The 17,359-nt window shown below is 42.0% G+C and overlaps 1 protein-coding gene across 1 annotated transcript in view; it reads left to right on the top strand.

Annotated features, from left to right (window-relative positions):
• Nucleotides 1-17,359, top strand: part of GRID2 (glutamate ionotropic receptor delta type subunit 2) — a 1,378,694-nt gene that overhangs the window by 787 nt on the left and 1,360,548 nt on the right. The window lies entirely within an intron of this gene.

The raw sequence follows: 17,359 nt of genomic DNA, 5'->3' as shown, positions 1-17,359 counted from the left end.
GGGGGGGAGGCTGCAGGTGACACCCCCCAGGAGACATGACCCCCCTCCTCCTCCCCAGACGGGGCGCCTCTTGCCAGCCCCGAGGCAGCGGCTTTCCCCTCCCTTCCCCGGCGGGGCTGTGCGGGGAGACAGGGACTCTTTCACCCACTGCTGCTTAGTAATCTGCAAGCAAAACACGCAGGCGGAACGGGAGCATGGAAATGCGGGCGCCTGCCTGCGAGATGGGCCAGTCCTTGACAAAAGCCCCCCACCCCTGGGCTGGAGAGGGGAGAGAGCGGTCCCTCAGGTGGGCGCCCTGCCTGAGGGGGCACCTCTGCCCCCCTCTTTGCTGCCAGCACCAGGTCCCTGGGATCCAGGGGGCTCTCTCTGGCCCACAGAGCTTGTCTCGGTAAACATGTCTGCCTGTGCCTATCATTTATATCAATAGTACGTTTCTCTGAAAGGGGAGATGAGAGCTGGATTTAGAAATCCAGGCATTTTACAGGGTTAACCTGACATTGAAATGTGGGCAGCCGTCCAGCATCTCCTTCAGATCCCCAGGAGCCCATGGGCTGTGCCTTCCCCCGGCACAGAACTTTATCAGGGTCAAGCCAACTAGCTACCTCTACCTCCCGCTTCAGATGTTATGGTGCGGGGGGAGCCCTTCCTTTTCAAGAGATCATGACTTATTAATTTCCTTGCAGTTCGCAAACTATGGAAGTGGTACCATGAGAAGATTTGTGCTTTGTTTTAAGGGCTTTCGGCTCACTGCTCAGACCTCAGGGTTTGGGTTAAGGTCTGTAGTGTTGCAGTGATCTAACTGCTGAGTTGATTGTGAGGAAAAGCAAACGGGCTGGCCAATCTGTTTTTATTATATGAACAGCACTGTAGGTCTCTGGGTTAGGATCACGAGAGAAAAATATATCATCTCTCCACTCGCCAATTCTTTTTTGTTTGGTGTTTGACTCATTTATATCTGGCAAATACAACACTGATATTTACTGCTTCCTTCTTGCTTTAAGATACCGTTGGTAGATGCATCAAACATAGTAAATCCACCTTGAAAGGGGGGGAAAATACTGAAGTGGTTGCTTCTCTCACAATTAATTTAACTTGAAAGACAATTAATACATTTGACAAGGGGATTAGCTCTTTTCATAGACTGCTTTACATTGCCATGAAACAGGCAAACTGATAGTTGTTCTACAGAGTCCCTCATCTTTTATAATTAATACATGGAAAATAAATGCCTTGAAATTAGAAATGGTTTAATGTTAATTGGGTCAATAGGTAAGAGAGGGAGCTAATGACAAACATAGGCAACTCCAAGGGAAAAACCAAAAGCTTAATAATATCCAAAGGTGCCTCATGTTTTATATTCTAGGTGTTCTGAAACCCTTCTTTTATTTTCCCATGTGTACTGAATAAAGTTACATATAATGGACATAAACAAGAACGATGAAAAACAATATTAGTTAGGTTGAGGTGGCAGGGTTTTTAGTTCCAATATTAAAAAAAAAAAAAGGATGAGGGAAAAATCTATGAACAACTTGCTTTAATGCTTCTGACTGGGATGTTTTTAAACCAAAGGAAAGGAAATGTTCAGATTCTGTGGAAAAGTAATAGAGGAGGTAGTACGGATACCCTTTGGCAACGAGCTAAATAAGAATAGTGTGTTTTCATAATTCCACAATATCAACGTGTGTTCACGTGGAAAATATGTTGGTGGTGGATTCTGTATGCCCATGTATGAAAGAGGATGAGGAAGGAAGCTCAAGAGTCTTCAAAAGAAATGGAATTAGCCTATCATACTAATCCTTTTCACACATCCCTTTTATGATAGCACTTACTCCTTATTATATACTTACTCCTTACTATATACTAACTCACTTGATTGCATATCATTTACCATAAAAAGGTTGTATTTCTGAATGTTTAAGTATCTTATCCGACAGGTTATTAGACTATCACAAGAATGGCTACCTAGAATTAGTAAGCTGTGATTAATGCGTTGTGTGTAGAAGGGAAAGGTTTGCATTTAAATGAATACAGATTTTTGTCTTCCAAATTGATACCCTTTTAATTCCTCTAGCTGCATGTTCTGATTATTTTAGGGCAACTCAATATATGTATTATCCCAAATCTGTTCCTCTGAATATTGATAGTGCTGCCTATAGTTAATATGTTTCTGCTGGCTTGAGTATTATAAATAGGAACTGGCAGTTCAGAAAGACTACATTAAGCACGCTTGTGAAAATGTTGAAATGAATCACCTCCACTGTAATTTTCCTTACCCCTATGTAAAGAAAGAAGGGGGGGTTAACATGTCAAAACTATGCAATTCTGTATTATGCTGCTTCTCTGAGCCCATGCATTGATTGAGTAATTTCATCAGACTCACATTACTTGATTGCTTAGAAGTTTCCTAATGATCTGTATGCTGTAGGAAGAATCTGAAAGCCGTGAGTGGAATGGCAATGATATTGTGTTTTATGAGGCTATTCAAAAAGTCGCTCTGATTTATGTAGCTCGAAAGCTCCAAAGTCTTTGAGATTATCCACGCTGCCTGCTATTTTCTTCATACATCAGTTGTCCCCCCACTTTTTACTCCCTAAACACAACAGGAGTTGAGAACATTGCTTTAATTAAACAGGGATTAGGTGGCATTTCTAGTCAACTGCACAATTTGTGAGTGCTTCATATCAGCTACTGTTGAGGGTCTCATGTTCTTATATTTTGTAATATTAGCTCATTCTTTCATCTTGGCATACGTGCATAGCTGTGTGCGAGTATAAATTCTGCATGTAGAAATATACAGGCAAAAAACTCCAAAACAACTGGATCAGTTCTCCAGGTCAGCTGACAACATATTATAGTAAAACGATTATTTTTGTAGTTTTACACCAATTGTGTTAATAGTGTACGATAGCAGTAACTATAGTTTAATGAATGAGATACACTATATAAATTAAAGCAAAGTTGTTTGATGTTGTAGCAATCTCCTTATCCAATAATACCTAATAGTGTTATGCATTTCTTAACCTTTTCTATCTTAAAAAAATCAAACAGCCCCCCACCTTTGTATTTTGTTGGGTGGAAAAACAAGATTAATTTTAGAAGTGAGCAGTTCATCAGACCACTGGAACCGTAAGCTCTTTGGGGCAATGACTATGATATATTAGGAGTTAGAAAAAGTCCTAGTGTTCTGGCTGAGGCCTCTTGTAACTACAATATAGATGTTATAGGGACAGTTGACACTCCTGAAATAAAAACAGGATCTGGTTTTGTTTGAACTTTCTACTAAACTCTTTTGACATCCCTCAAGTATATATGTAAGGCATTGTGAGGAAGAGTGAGACCTCTATATTGAAAGCACATATCCCTGTGTCAGGATTCTGAGATGTCATATTATTGTGATGTACATTTAGTTAGAGATACTGTTTGCAGCCTTTGATGTTTGTGCATATACTCTTACAGCTAAAAATTGTAGTTGTTTTTTTCATCTTTCATAATATTTAATCATATTTCTCACTGCTACAGTATATTATCATAGGCCTGAGCATTCTGCTTAGAAGCCTTAATACTTTTTTATTGCTTCCTATTTCCATATATTTGCACTTATATTGCATGCAATTAAGTGTGTGCTATATCTGCTTTTGTGATTGATAAAACCATTAGGTGTATATCAGCAACTTTAGTTATTATTGTATTGACATTTTATGTATGAAAATCATCACATTCATAACATTCCAGGAAATAAACAAGGAAGTAAGAGAAAACAAGTCCATATTTCAGTTGATGAAAGTAAACATTCATTTCTTAATTCTCCCATGCACAAAAATGTGCTGGTGACATTTTATAACAATGCATATAGTTGAAGATGTGAGGCAGTGTAAAGCATGTTTAGTGGCTGGGGGGGAACTGTTCAAAAATAGTGCTTGCTATGTACTTTATGCCCTAAAGACCGCATTGTTGAAACATTGTTCCGAGAGCTTAGAACTACTCTTTCAGGTCCTTATAACACTACTCCTAAAGAGGAATAGTTTTTCTATGCCACAGACAATCACTTTCATTATCCTCCAAAGATATATTTGCCATTAGGTGTCACTGCTTTCTGGTGTGTTTCTTGGCAGTCATGTAGAACCAGATCCAAAATTGATCAAAATCAAAAGGGGGTCTTTCCGTTAACTTCAGTTGGATTTGGATCAAGCTCGCATTAAGCTGTATTCAGTTATCGCAGAGTACAGCAGTGGCTGCCTTTAACATCCTTAGTGGCTTCTTAACACATATTTAGAGTTCTTCGTATTTTATACAGCTAGAAAGCAAGCACACTATTTTAAATGGCTCTTTAACAAATGCCTAACGTGTCCGTCACTGATATTGTTATGTATAAGCTTTCAGATAACTACTTATAGGTGTACAAAGTCTTTACTTTCACATGCTGTCTCTGAAAGTATGTACTGGAGAAAAATCTTTTAAGACTGTAACTATAAACTTACCAAGTAAGGTTCATTTAACTTAACGAACAAAGGCATTAACTATGGTTCTCTTCCACTCCCTGGCCTTGTAAAGCATGTGGTATTGACAAGAGATTACTTTTGTAAGCCATTAGGTTAGTCCCCAGATATAGGCTTGAATTTATATCACGTTTTTTCATCTGATATATAGTTGTCTTTGATCTTGTGTGACAGCTTATAGTTTCAATTAACATTTATTGGGGGCTTTTACTTTTTGAGGTTGTCACTCTTCAGTCGGTTGACCTTATTTTGGAACAGGGGTCAGCAACATTTTGCCAGTGTGGGCTGGAGTTTATGACCTGGCCAGCTTATGACTTGGCCAGAAGTCTCCACCCATTCACCCCTTCCAAGCAGCTGGCTACTAGGTTCAGCCCCTCTGAAGCAAATAGAAACTCAGATACAGTGGAACACTGCTTTGGAGGGCTACTAGCTAGCTCATTCCTGGTGCAGTTGGGGCCAATTGCCTTCCTGCCTTTTTTCTTCCAACAGTTTTCATAAAAATCAGACATTATTTTGTCTGAGTAAATATCAGAATGGTGCTGGTTTTTTGACTCAGAAGCATTAATTAAATCATTTTATGTACATATACGTGGAAGTACAGAATAATTTGACATGTAGAATTCTTGCCCTTAGGTGGTACAGTGGCAATATGCTGATAGCAATCAGGTACACTTATCAGTCAGGCAGACTTATGGGGACCTGTTGTCCCCATAAACCTACAAGATCACTCTTGAAAACCTGATGAAGATTAGGGCACCAGGGGGAATGAACAATCCTTTCTAAGCTTCCTACCCGTTTCATGTGATCCGTTTGTATGTACTTCAAGAACTACTCATGTGTCACTATGCAAGAATTCTGGTACTCTCTTCTTCCTACTGTAGTGGTTTTCCTGTTATCCTGCCACCATACATGATGCGTTCATTAGCTCCCTCTCTGCATAAGGTCTGTTAACAAGTACGAACATCACCTTAAATAGTTATAGAGTAGTTTTTGAGAGGTCCCATCTAATGTTGACTATATTTTGGCTGATGCTAAATCAGCACTGGTGGAGTAAGCATGATAATGACCTAATGGAATGTAGTATCTGGTAGGGCCATGCGAAACAGCACTGTTTTGTTTCGACATTTCGACAGGACATTGTTTCATTTTGTTGTTTCATTTCATTTCAAAATCACAGTTCCGTTGCATTTCGTCTAAAGTGTTTCGATGCTGTTTCAAGGTTTTGCCCATAGGCTATAATAGGGAAGCATGAAACTGCCTATATCTTTGTCATTTCTTGCCTGATTTGGTTGAAACTTACAGGGATGGTAGCCCCTTCTGAGATCATGAAGCCTGACAGCTTTCAAGGAGATAGGTACAGGGGTTGTTGGGAAACTGTACCTCAGGCTGGTGACAAGCAAAACTCATGACATAGGTGACACTGTGTGTGTGTTAAGGCGTGCCCTCACTGGTGCTGGGGCCTCTACACAATATGGTAGTGTGCCCCAGTGAGGTCTCCTCCTCACCTACAGTTTCAGGCCAGTCCACTACTTTAAATGTTAACAGGAAATAAAATAACTTAGTGAGCAGCACAGTAGCACCAGCAGCATCTCAGGCAGCCAAACTGTTACAGAGTCTTTCTTTCCTCTCCTGCAGGAGCTTCTTCTCCAGCAGCTGCCAGAGAACTCTCCCAGCTAGCCCCAGCCCTGGGGCTTACATGTGCCCAGGGCTCTGTGTCCATCTGGTCAGGTGCTACGGGTGTTGGTTTAAGGACATGGCACTGACAGACAAGATCCTTTCCTTTGGGTCAATCTAATCTGGTATCTTTTAGCAGACCAAATTAATAGCTACAGAAATATAGCTTAGAAAGCTTTTGGATTGAAAAAACCCTTTGTCAGACTGAGGAAGTACCTGCAGTTGGTGTGTGTGTGTGCTGTTCCTGAATGGAGGGAATAGTAAAGAAGCCAGATGCTGGCATGCATTGCAGGCAAGAAAGCCAGTCAGTGAAAATGGAAATGGAGGCATCAGGGGGTGAGGGACAGGATGGGGTGGGGAGGGAAAGGGGGATGTAGCAGTGCAGGTAAAAGTGGAGAGGTACATGGGGAATCAGATGTCAGGCAGGTTGTAGTGTGTCAGAATTCCGAAGTCTATATTGAGTCTATGAGTTTCTGCACCTAGGAGGTTGATGAAGTGCAGTTCATAGGCTCGTCTGTGAAAAGTGGTTTGTAAATTCAAACAAGCACTGAACCTCGCTAACCTCATCACCAGAAGCCAACTTCCTACAGCCTAAAACACACCGAATGTATCCATACTATTCCATAACAAGACATACAAAACCTGCCAACAGTATGGAGATATCTTCACAATATAATACATATCTCCATCAAGGCACCCAGTGTCCTGATGGAAAATATGTAGGAGACACCAAGCAACAACAGCGCACCAGAATGAGTGCACACCAAAAATCTATCAAAGACAAGAACGCTACCTGTCTCCAATCTCTCAGGCCTGATCCTCAAAGGGATTTACAAACCACTTTTCACAGTCAAACCTATGAATTCCACTTCATCAACCTCCTAAGTACAGAAACTCATGGACTCAATATAGACATAGGAATTCTGACACACTACAACCTGCCGGACATCTGACTCCCCAGGTACCTCTTCACTTTTACCTGCACTGCTACATCCCCCTTTCCCCTCTTCACCAGCACCTCTACCCACTGATCCAGGGTTTGGCTGCTGCATATGCTGCCCTTCACCCTTGGGTCACATATGGCAGCCAGCACATGGACTGTACTGGATAGCAAGGGATCACGTTGTTTCCTAATGCTTTCCTTCAGCCGCCTCACCAGAGCATTCTCTGCACATCTGGTGACAGTGGCTTGCCCCAGCCAGGAACAGTGATCACTTAGAAGCTCTCCATTTGGCTCTGAAGTTCCCTCACTATAGAGATCACCTGGCTAAGGAGGGCATCACCAGCACTGAGGGTCTTGGTTGCCTCCAGGAAGGGCTTGAGGATCACCAAGATCTGGGAGATGGTATCCCACTCAGCTTTGTTAAGGGGGCCGCTGATCCCAAACTCCCTGAGCAAGGCCATCTCATGGATGGCCTTCTGTTGCTCCACCAGCCTCTCGAGCATCAGGTATGTGGAGTTCCACCGAGTCTCCACATCCTGCATGATTTTGTACTGTGGGATGTTCAGCTCTGCTTGTTTGTTCTGCAGCATCTTGCCCTCCTTGATGCTCCTGTGGAAGTAGCCTGCCACCTTCGTGCATTTTGAAATGAGCTTGCTGGTGGTGCTGGCACCATCACTGGCAACCCTGTCCCTTCCAAGGCATCCTTGAAATGAGGTACAACTTGTGCCACACAGCAGATGGCAGCAAAGCTGGCATCATGGATTGCCTTGACCATATTGGCCCCATTGTCAGTGACCATGAACCCACGGGTGAGCTCGCCCTGCCCAATGAGCCACTCCTGCATCAAGAAGTCCATGGCCCCCATGATCTTGGTTGCTGTGTGGGACTCATCCATCACCTCGGCTTGAAGGAGAGCCCAGTGATGGCCTGACTGGTCTCACCAGTGCCCTGTGAGGGAGAGGTAGGAGTGATTTCCACCTCGACTGCTCCAGATGTCCAAGCTGAAGTGTAAGGTCACCTGTGGACCTGTCTTGCATAGTTCCTCCCTCAAGTACTCTCTGCATGCCTCATACAGGGAGGGCACCACCATCCTGCTATGAGGGCACTTAGTAGGTTGGGGCCACGAGCACCATGAGTCACCTGCACCCTGGCCGCTCAACTAAGGAGAAGGGTTAGCCACCCACAGCCAGCATCTCCCCAGTGCTGTGGGTGACCTTGCTCGCCCTCACAATGTGCCCCAACCTTCTGTCCATTGTTCCAGGGTTGCCTGCCTCTGCTTTGTGGGGGTGGGGGCTTTGGAGCAAGAGGGGGACTTCCCTTTGAGCATGCTCCCACTCATGCAGGCCTGAGGAGGAGTAAGGGCAAAGGGGTAGTGCCCACAGAGATGCATCAGCATCCCCGTGGTACTCATGTGTTTTGTTCCCTTGTCCCAGCTGGTTTTGACTTGGCAGTGCAGGCAGATACCATATGTGGGATCATCTGCCAGCTCAAAATGATCCCAGACCACTCTACCAGCTCATTTCTGGGGTGCAGGTGCATGTGTGGATGCTGCAATTTCCCCCTCCTCAGCAGGCAGAGGCACAGCAACATGAGGACCAGACACAGCTGAGCCACTTGCCTCTGCAATCTCTACCTCAGCCTCTTCTGAAGTGCCTTCTGGGGAAGAAGACCTGGCTGTAGGGGAAACTTGAGGGGTATGGAGCACAAATTCAGAAGATTCCCCCTCCTTCCCCAGAATTTCCCTTGCTAGGGCACTCAGATCCAGCTCCAGCTCCAGCTCCAGCTCTTCCTCTGGCACTAAAAGGCTCAGCATGGGAAGTGAAATGGGGGTGGAGGAGACTGTCATGCTGGTGCTGCTGCTTGTTGTCATGGTGATGGTAGGGGGCATTATGGTTGGTGCTCTTGGAGGGGATGCAGACTCAGGCACAGGCAGTGGCACTGGCACTACTCCCCTCACCTTGCTGCTTCTGGAAGCCTCATGCCTGCTAGTTGTAGGAAAGAGGTTGTGTCTCAGTTTGTGGGGAACAGGGGGAGGAGGGGACTTACACCTCTCCCGCTACCCCCTCTTCTGCCCCTCCCTGAAGGCTTGCCAGCTGCCTTTCCACCACGCTTCATGGTGTGTTTCATGGTGTCTTGTTTTTATAACAATATATAAGTGTATCTGCCTTTCTATATAAATTCTATAGTATAATATGCTGCCAAATACAAATGTATAGAAATAAAAATGTATCTGCCTTTCTATATAAATTCTATAGTGTAATACCCAATATAATTATGAAATTGAAAAGAATAAATCAATGAATATAATAATAAAATAAAAGGGTCTAGAAGGAAGCAAAAGGTATTGTGGAATCCCACTTGCTAGGCTAGGAAGTAGGAAATAAAATCAATACAAGTAGTAGCCTTTGTTGTCTAATGCTCCTGATCTGCTGGAAGATAGCTCAGTAACTGTCAGACACCAAGGCAGAAAGCAGGCCAGTTCAAACAATGCTGCCTTTTATGCTGTTTTTCTATCCCTCCCCCAGAGCAGTGGGATTGGAAGGGACCTCAGGGAAGGATCACAGTCACTGGCCAGCTACACAGTCAGTATAAGAGCAGTCGTTCTCCCCTCTTCCCCTTTTTTCTCCTTACTTTCTGTTTCCCTGCAGGCAAGCCCAGCTTCAACTTTGAAACTCGAAACATTTTGAAACTGTCAGAACATTTAGACTGCCCTTGTTTTGTTTCAAGGCTGTTTCAAAGCCCTTCATTTCATTTTGATTTCACTGTTTCAAGCTTGAAATGAGTTGAAACAGTGTTGAAATGAAACAGCCAGCAAAATTTCACACAGCCCTAGTGTCTGGTACAGAAATTTGCTGGGCATGTGTTCAGGAGTTACACTGAGGTAGCAGCTAATCTGTTGCCTACACTGAGGACTGAGGGAGTTCATTATAACCATTGCGGACTATGGTTCTCAGCAGAGCAAATCAATCCAGAGGACATGTGAATGGCTCTCATCTTGTTTGGATTGTAAAGTGCAAATTTTTAAAAACATGAAGTAGTGGAGAAGAAAGGTGACCTAACTGAAGAGGAGGATGAGGGAAAAGGCCTCTTCTCTTTATGTTCTTTTACAGATGTGGTGGAGAAGGAAGGAGTTTCCATAACTCTGAAACCAACATAGTTAATAAAGAGTCATATGACATGGACAGTTTCTCTCTTTGGTTTTAAATCCTGTGTAAGCTCCAGAATGAAATTCTAGGTTGGTAAATGAAGTAGGGTGGAATTTAGGTGATTAAGAGGAAATTTTGCAGGAAGTAAGTTTAATAATGTTGTAATTTTGTGAAACTAAAAAGGTGTATCCTAGTTTCTGTGGTAATATGCTTGATTTTTGAGAGGGACATGTTGGCAATTGCATAGTGTACCAAAGAATACTCTCTAGCTGAATGGCGTCATATTTTCCTTGGTATGGGGTACAGGTATTTAATGTGAATGTGAACTGTAGGTGTAATTTACATGGAAAGGGGTGAGTGGCCCAGAAGAAAGGATAACCTAGGCAGTATGGTGCTGGTATTTAGCATTAAAATTATGCTGGGAGATTTTGGTAGAGACATAAATACTGTAGTTTTAGGCCATGGTAAACTGATTGGTATCACATTTGTAAGAGCAAGTTTAAATTTAAAATAGGTTTTCACTGAACACAATGGTTTTGGAATGACAGGGAAACAGGGTGGAAAAGATGAAAGGCAAAAGTTTCCTTAAAGTTATGCTAGGTTTATCTGACAAGCCATGCTCAAGAGGAAATTGAAAAGGAACATGAGTGAAAAATGAAAGGAGGGGAAGAAAATAAGATATCAAAGACGAGAGCCCCTGGTATGTTATAAGTGTCTGCTTGTCTGCTTGTACAGACATTCTACAGTATCTTAGCAGCAGCTAGGGTACGTGGAAAAGATCTAAATAAGGAGGAACAGTGAAGGAACAGTATTTAAATGAAGAATTGTGTGTATGTTTTAACCTATTAGATAACATTCTGTGCTGAAACGGTAATTATTTCTAATTGTTATATTTGCTTTATCCATGAATAAAAAATGTGGCGTCTTATAAAATATGCAGTGAAAATCATTAGATAATTCCTCTTGGACTCCTTCATACAGATATAAGAATTCAGTCTCTTGTTTCTTCATTGCTTTTAAATCATCAACTGTTTTTAATAAGTTGGTCTGTTTAAAGCTAATATCCCATGTGCCTAACAGTAATTGGTTGTATTGCAGAACAATTCTCTTTTTAGCCCCACCAAAGTTTTTTCACTCAGATTCAAATGAAGGTTGTCTCTTGGGATTAACCAAAACCAAATTGCACTATTTTTTAACTGTAAAAGGTAACGTTAATTTTTCCTTAGATCGCAAGCAGCATGTTTTACTGGATGGAGATTCAGTGGACTTGAGTTCAAGACCTACAGGTTCCATGTTTCCGTTTACTCTGTAAATTAAAGATACTGCTTACCTACTTTGGCAAGGTAGTCTGAGATGAAGAGATTGAGAGACTGGTGTGTGCTCTATTAAGGCTAGTAAACATAGGGTACACCTACACATGCAATTAATGCGGAGCCAATAAACATGCTGGAATTTATCGCTCCATAGTTAATTGCTCCCAGGCACAGCGTTTGAATGTGTGCTCAGGAGCAATAAACTCTGGAGTAATAAGTTGAGCCAGCCCTGATTGGAGCTCTTGTTGGAGCAGCCCTGGCTAGTAGGGGGCCCCAGGAGTCAGCCTGCCAGCCCGGGGCTGCTTCCTTCAGCTCAATGTGCTGTGGAGGGACTGGCTAAGGTGCTTTGGTGTGGCAGGAGGCAGCCCCCATTCTGAAGCACTCTCATGCCCCAGACAGCCAGGGCAATGACTACACATGCGCTGCTGCTGAGTAAATTAGTTTACTCCAGACTAATAAGGGTGCACATGCAGATGCCCAGATGTTTACTGCACAGCTAATTAGTCTACTGCACAGTAAACTCTCATGCCCATATTCTATCTTCTTTCCCATTGGTGGAAATTGTTGTGGTACAGACTTTTCTGTCTCTGAACTCCCACTCTCAAAACCCTTATTTGAAGTCCTTTTTTATATATAGCTTTTCTTTCCGCATACATGGTTGGTGCCCTAATTGTGGTGTCCCTGGGTATAAAAACTTAGGCATTTAAGCCCCATTGATTTATGGACCCTCATTTTGCAAGGAGTGATGCAGGTTTGAGTTGAACAGAAAATTCAACCAAAGCTAGATTTGCATGGAATTTTCTGGTACTGTTTTTTGCAGTTCATCTTCTACTCATGGCATCGATGTAATATTACTGCTTGTATCAGACCATACCTGGTGATATTTTAAGGCAAAAACAAGAACATCAGGACAACAGTGTGGTGGAAAATCTAGGCTCTGTGAATGCTTCAGGACAAACAGACAGGTTGTACTACAGCTGGTGCCTGGCAAACCAATAAGGGCATTCTAGATGTCAAATCATATTACATTACAGCACATAATACCTGATTTTAAGCCTAGTGAGGTCAGTGGAGGGGATGATCATTAGTGTCAGTGAACTTTGGATCAGGTCCATGGTGAATTCCATTAAGAATGGACATTTACAGTTCCATAGATTTGTAGTGCTTATGGTTGGAATAAGAAACATTGCTAACACCTCAGTAGATCTTGTCTCTGCAGGTCCTTATCTAGCCTGCCTCACCATTCTGCCATCATCCCTTTCAGAATTAAAATCTCTTTTATTTATTAGAAAATAAAAACATCATTTTTGTGGAGAATTCTCCAGAGAAAGCAACAAAATGTATTCGAGGTTTAGAAGCAAGATTTACAAGAAATGGCTGGAAGAAATGGGACTTTTTAGTCTGGAGAAAGTATGACTGAGGGGGGATTTGATAATTCTTCTAAGACCTTAAGGATAGTTATATGGAAGATGAGGATAGAATATTTTTTTTGTGGCCACAGGGGACAGGACAAGGAAGAAGGGGCTCAGATTGTATCAAGGGAAATTTAGGTTCAATATTAGGAAAACCGTTCTCACTGAGGCTGATTAAACATTGGAAAAGATCAGCCAAGAAACCATAATCACCATCTTGGAAGGTTTAATAGCAAGTTACACAAACAAATCGTTTAGACAGGGATGATCCTACCTTGAGCAGCAGCTGGACTAGATGACCTCCAGAGGTCCATTCTACTTTTCTGTGATTTTTATGATTCTAAGATCATACATCTTATTTTACAAAGGTAATGAACAGAGAGAGTTACAAAAGCAAAAGGCAACAATTCCACCTTTCTATGTACATAGAGTTCTGTTTAGTGGATATCATAAACTGAGGGATTTAGTAAAACTAAGGGAATAAAATGGAATGGTTAGTTCAGGTTTTTTGTCATATAACCCAAATGCAAATTATATCTTGGCCTTAAAAAAATAGGGTAACAGCTGAAAGTTCATTGCTTGCTTTTTGTATTCGTGACACGCGGAGGAGGGAGAAAAATTTAGGTGGTAGAATAAAATGCTTTTGATTTTTTTTTAGCAGAATGCACCATAGATTTTTATTTTATAAACTAAATTAGAGATTATGTAGCATAAGCTTTCATGAGCCCAAGCTCACTTTGTCAGATACTGTGAAAGGATATAAATAGAGCAGTGTATAAAATGGAGAGAGCTATTTAAATACAAAAGGAGTGGCAGTGCTGAGAGAGGCAAACAAGAAAGCAATAAACCCATAGGAACAAAGGGTCATCAGAACTAATCTAGGTAATGGGGTAAGAATCTGTAATAATTATACCATACATAATGCAATCCAGTTTGTGGATGATTTTTGGTTCTACAGTTTCCCATTCAAGTTTGGTTTAAAAAAATTTTTTTTTGGTGCCTAATTTGAACAGGAATCAACTTGAATGCGAAACTGAGGAACATACATCTCTGATTAATTAGTTTAAAAGTTACAGATCTACCCTGCTTTCTGCCTGACTTCAGACTAGGATAGCTAACTACCCCTCTCTCTATTTCTAGATCATCGATCAGAATCCAGCTCATGCTGTTTGAATCCTGTTCAGTGGTCTCAGTTAATTTCTTAGTAGGCAGGTGTCCATATCCCTCCAACAAAATTGGTATTGACTGACACCTTTGCCTTGCTAGAAAGGTATAAATAGTCAGGTAGGAATTGCATCTTATGAACTTTCTGCTCCAAAACAGGTATACAGCATGGCATGAACTGCTAGAAGGACTGTGTAGAATCTTGTGGTGGCAGTACTCATCTTGTGTCTGGGAATAAGACTTGGTTCTCAGGGCTTGTCAGTATTGTGAGTTTCTTGAATGCTACATTCAATTCCTTTTCTTTTTCAAAATGGAAAATGCCATTTTAGATCTAAATACTTCTAAGATGTAAAATACTTTCTAGTCAGTAGAATCATAAAAAGTAACATTTGCAAATTAAAACATTTTAATATGCATGCTTTCATGTTGCAGCAGACCCTTGATCTATCTAGTCAGCTAACCCAAGTCCAGCAACAGTGTACACTTGGTGCTTAGAGAATGGTAACATTCTAATGTACCTTTCCAGGTGTGCAGTGCTCTGTATTGAGTTTTCAATCATCTTCTACAATGTACTGAATCTTTGCACATAGATTGTGAACAAAATAAAGCACTTGGTTCAAGAGACTCCCACTGTTAATTAAATAACATCTCTGTAGCAGCTACAGCAACAGTTTCATTGGAAATGTGATACTACATGAAATACTTTTCTAACTGTAGCTTAGTTTAGGGCAGCTTTGCTACCAGAAATAAAGAGAAGCCCACACCATGTGACTAGGCAGCTTTTCACACACTCACAGGGCACATTTATACATTCATTAATGTACTGTAGTTACTGAGCATTAAGTTTAATACTTATTACCAGGTACTAAATCAATGCTCAGTAACTGGCACTACTGCACTTTAGCACCAGTGCATGCCTTTTAAGTGACACTAATGAGCAGTAGACTAATACCACTGTGCATTAGCATGGCTTTCACTGTGATGCACTAATGCACATTTAGCATCTCATCTAGACATGCCCACCATTAACTAAAACTTGGTTCCATAGTTTGAGATACTCTGCCTCAGTTTAATAGGAGCAAAATCCTTCCTCCTCTCTGGAGGCTGATCGTTTTCTACCTCAAAAATGGAGACCAACTATATCCAGTAATCTGGTATGTTACCAAGATGGTTCTCTATATCTGAAATCACTTCCCCTAAGATAGGAAAAACTTCACATCTGAATACAGATCCAGACTTTGGCTAAGTAAAGACAGTCAAAAAGCCCAAGGCTGAATTGATTCAGTTTTTGCAGGTTAGTCTAAAATGCACAGATTAAATTGAAACAGAAGTGAAAGACATTTACCTTTGATTCAGGAAATGCAGCCACATGACTGCGGTGGCTCAGGCTAGACGCTGGGGGGCGCTAGAGGCATGCTCTTTGGCATGTAGCCAATATGGGCTTTGTGTTAGCGTCCTGCTGCCCCTGAGGTCTCTGGATTTGCAATCCAAAATTATAGCAGCAGGCCTCTATAAGGTTGTTCATCACTTCCTTTTCCTGGTTCCAGATGCCTCTGGGATTTGTAGTCCACAGTCACAGCCAGCAGTGAGTTTGACCAAGGGTAGGGGTGTTTAACTTCTTTCCTGGGACCCAGGCCCGAGCCAGGGTTTACTGGGGGGAGAGGGGGAGGCAGTCCCCCCTGCAGACTGGGCTGCATCCCCAGCCGGGCTTTTCCCCCAACCCCTTGTCAGCCAGCCCTCACTGCTCCGGAGGTGTGGGACCAACCCTGCTCTCTGGAGTAGACAGCACAACAAAGCCCAGCCCAGAGCTGTGAAACATGCTGGGATGTTGGGGGATTGTGATTTAAATTAACGTGGTCTGGGACAGAAGTTTCATAAACTGTTTGATCCAAGTCAGTTAAATTTGATACTACATTTAACCAGGTGTATCCTAAACCAGTTTCAGACATTTTGAAACTGGTTTATGTGCACTGAGCTTCTGTTCTGTTACAGGTTTAAACCAGTTTCTGATTACTCAAACCGGATTATATGTAACTTTTGTCCCTAGCCTTTCAGTCAAACCTTTCTCCACCAGTAACATCTTAGAACTAGTAAGTGTTAAATTTGATACTACATTTAACCAGGTGTATCCTAAACCAGTTTCAGACATTTTGAAACTGGTTTATGTGCACTGAGCTTCTGTTCTGTTACAGGTTTAAACCAGTTTCTGATTACTCAAACCGGATTATATGTAACTTTTGTCCCTAGCCTTTCAGTCAAACCTTTCTCCACCAGTAACATCTTAGAACTAGTAAGTATTGTTGCCCAAACGGCTAGATTCATGCCCCCGGAGGCTTTTCCGATTGACCTCAAGGAGAGAGTCACACACACTCAGGCTGGGTCCATTTCAAATTTATTGTTTGCGCAAATAATAAAGATCGACTAGGGGGCTAGTAGCCCAAAGCAGAGTCGACCCCCAGTCTTTGTCCAAGGGTCTTTTTATAGCTTATCTAAACAAAGAACCGTAGCGTGTTATGCACTTATTGGCTGTCTTACAGCGTCTACAAGCTTCAACTGTTTCGTCTAAGTTTCCGCAAAACGTCAAAGTTTCCATGGTTACGTCTAAATTTCCACAGGATGTATAGGTTTTCATGTTAAGCTTAACTTATTATGGGTTATGGTATAGCACCTGTGTGTGCTTTTAACAGGGGGCCTGTGGTAAACTTAATATCCTCTAACAACTCCTTATCTTATATCTTCAATCTATGTGCAGAAGCTAATGCTGACGCCATTTGCAAGCCATGTCAAATACAGAAGCATTTTGCAAAGAAAGCACTATGTCTAAATTCAATCATTATGTATGACCTCTAATCGTATTTGTACCACAACTCCCCCCTCAAGATGCTTTCTTTCTTTACGGATTTTGATAACTTTCAGCGAGGGCTAGCGCCTGGTAACGTATAAGCATTTCACGATTGGCGACATTCTGAGCAGTTTGTTTTACAATGGACATCATGCAAGATAGTATACAAGGAAGCAGACAGATCCCTGATATTAGTAGACAAAAAGCCATCAAACCCCCCTTTAACCATCCAAGCTGGGGAAGCCAGGGTGAAAACCAATCAAATTTCCACCCGCTCCAAGTTTGGACCGGAACATGTGCTACCTTTTCCATGTCATCTGCTAAGGCTTTTATCAATTCACCATTATCATCAATTTCGACACAACAGTC

The sequence above is a fragment of the Alligator sinensis genome, unplaced genomic scaffold (assembly GCF_000455745.1).
Source record: "Alligator sinensis unplaced genomic scaffold, ASM45574v1 scaffold194_1, whole genome shotgun sequence".
Taxonomy (NCBI): Eukaryota; Metazoa; Chordata; order Crocodylia; family Alligatoridae; genus Alligator; species Alligator sinensis.
The sequence above is the reverse complement of the archived record's forward strand: the minus strand, read 5'-3'. Positions and strand labels throughout refer to the sequence as shown.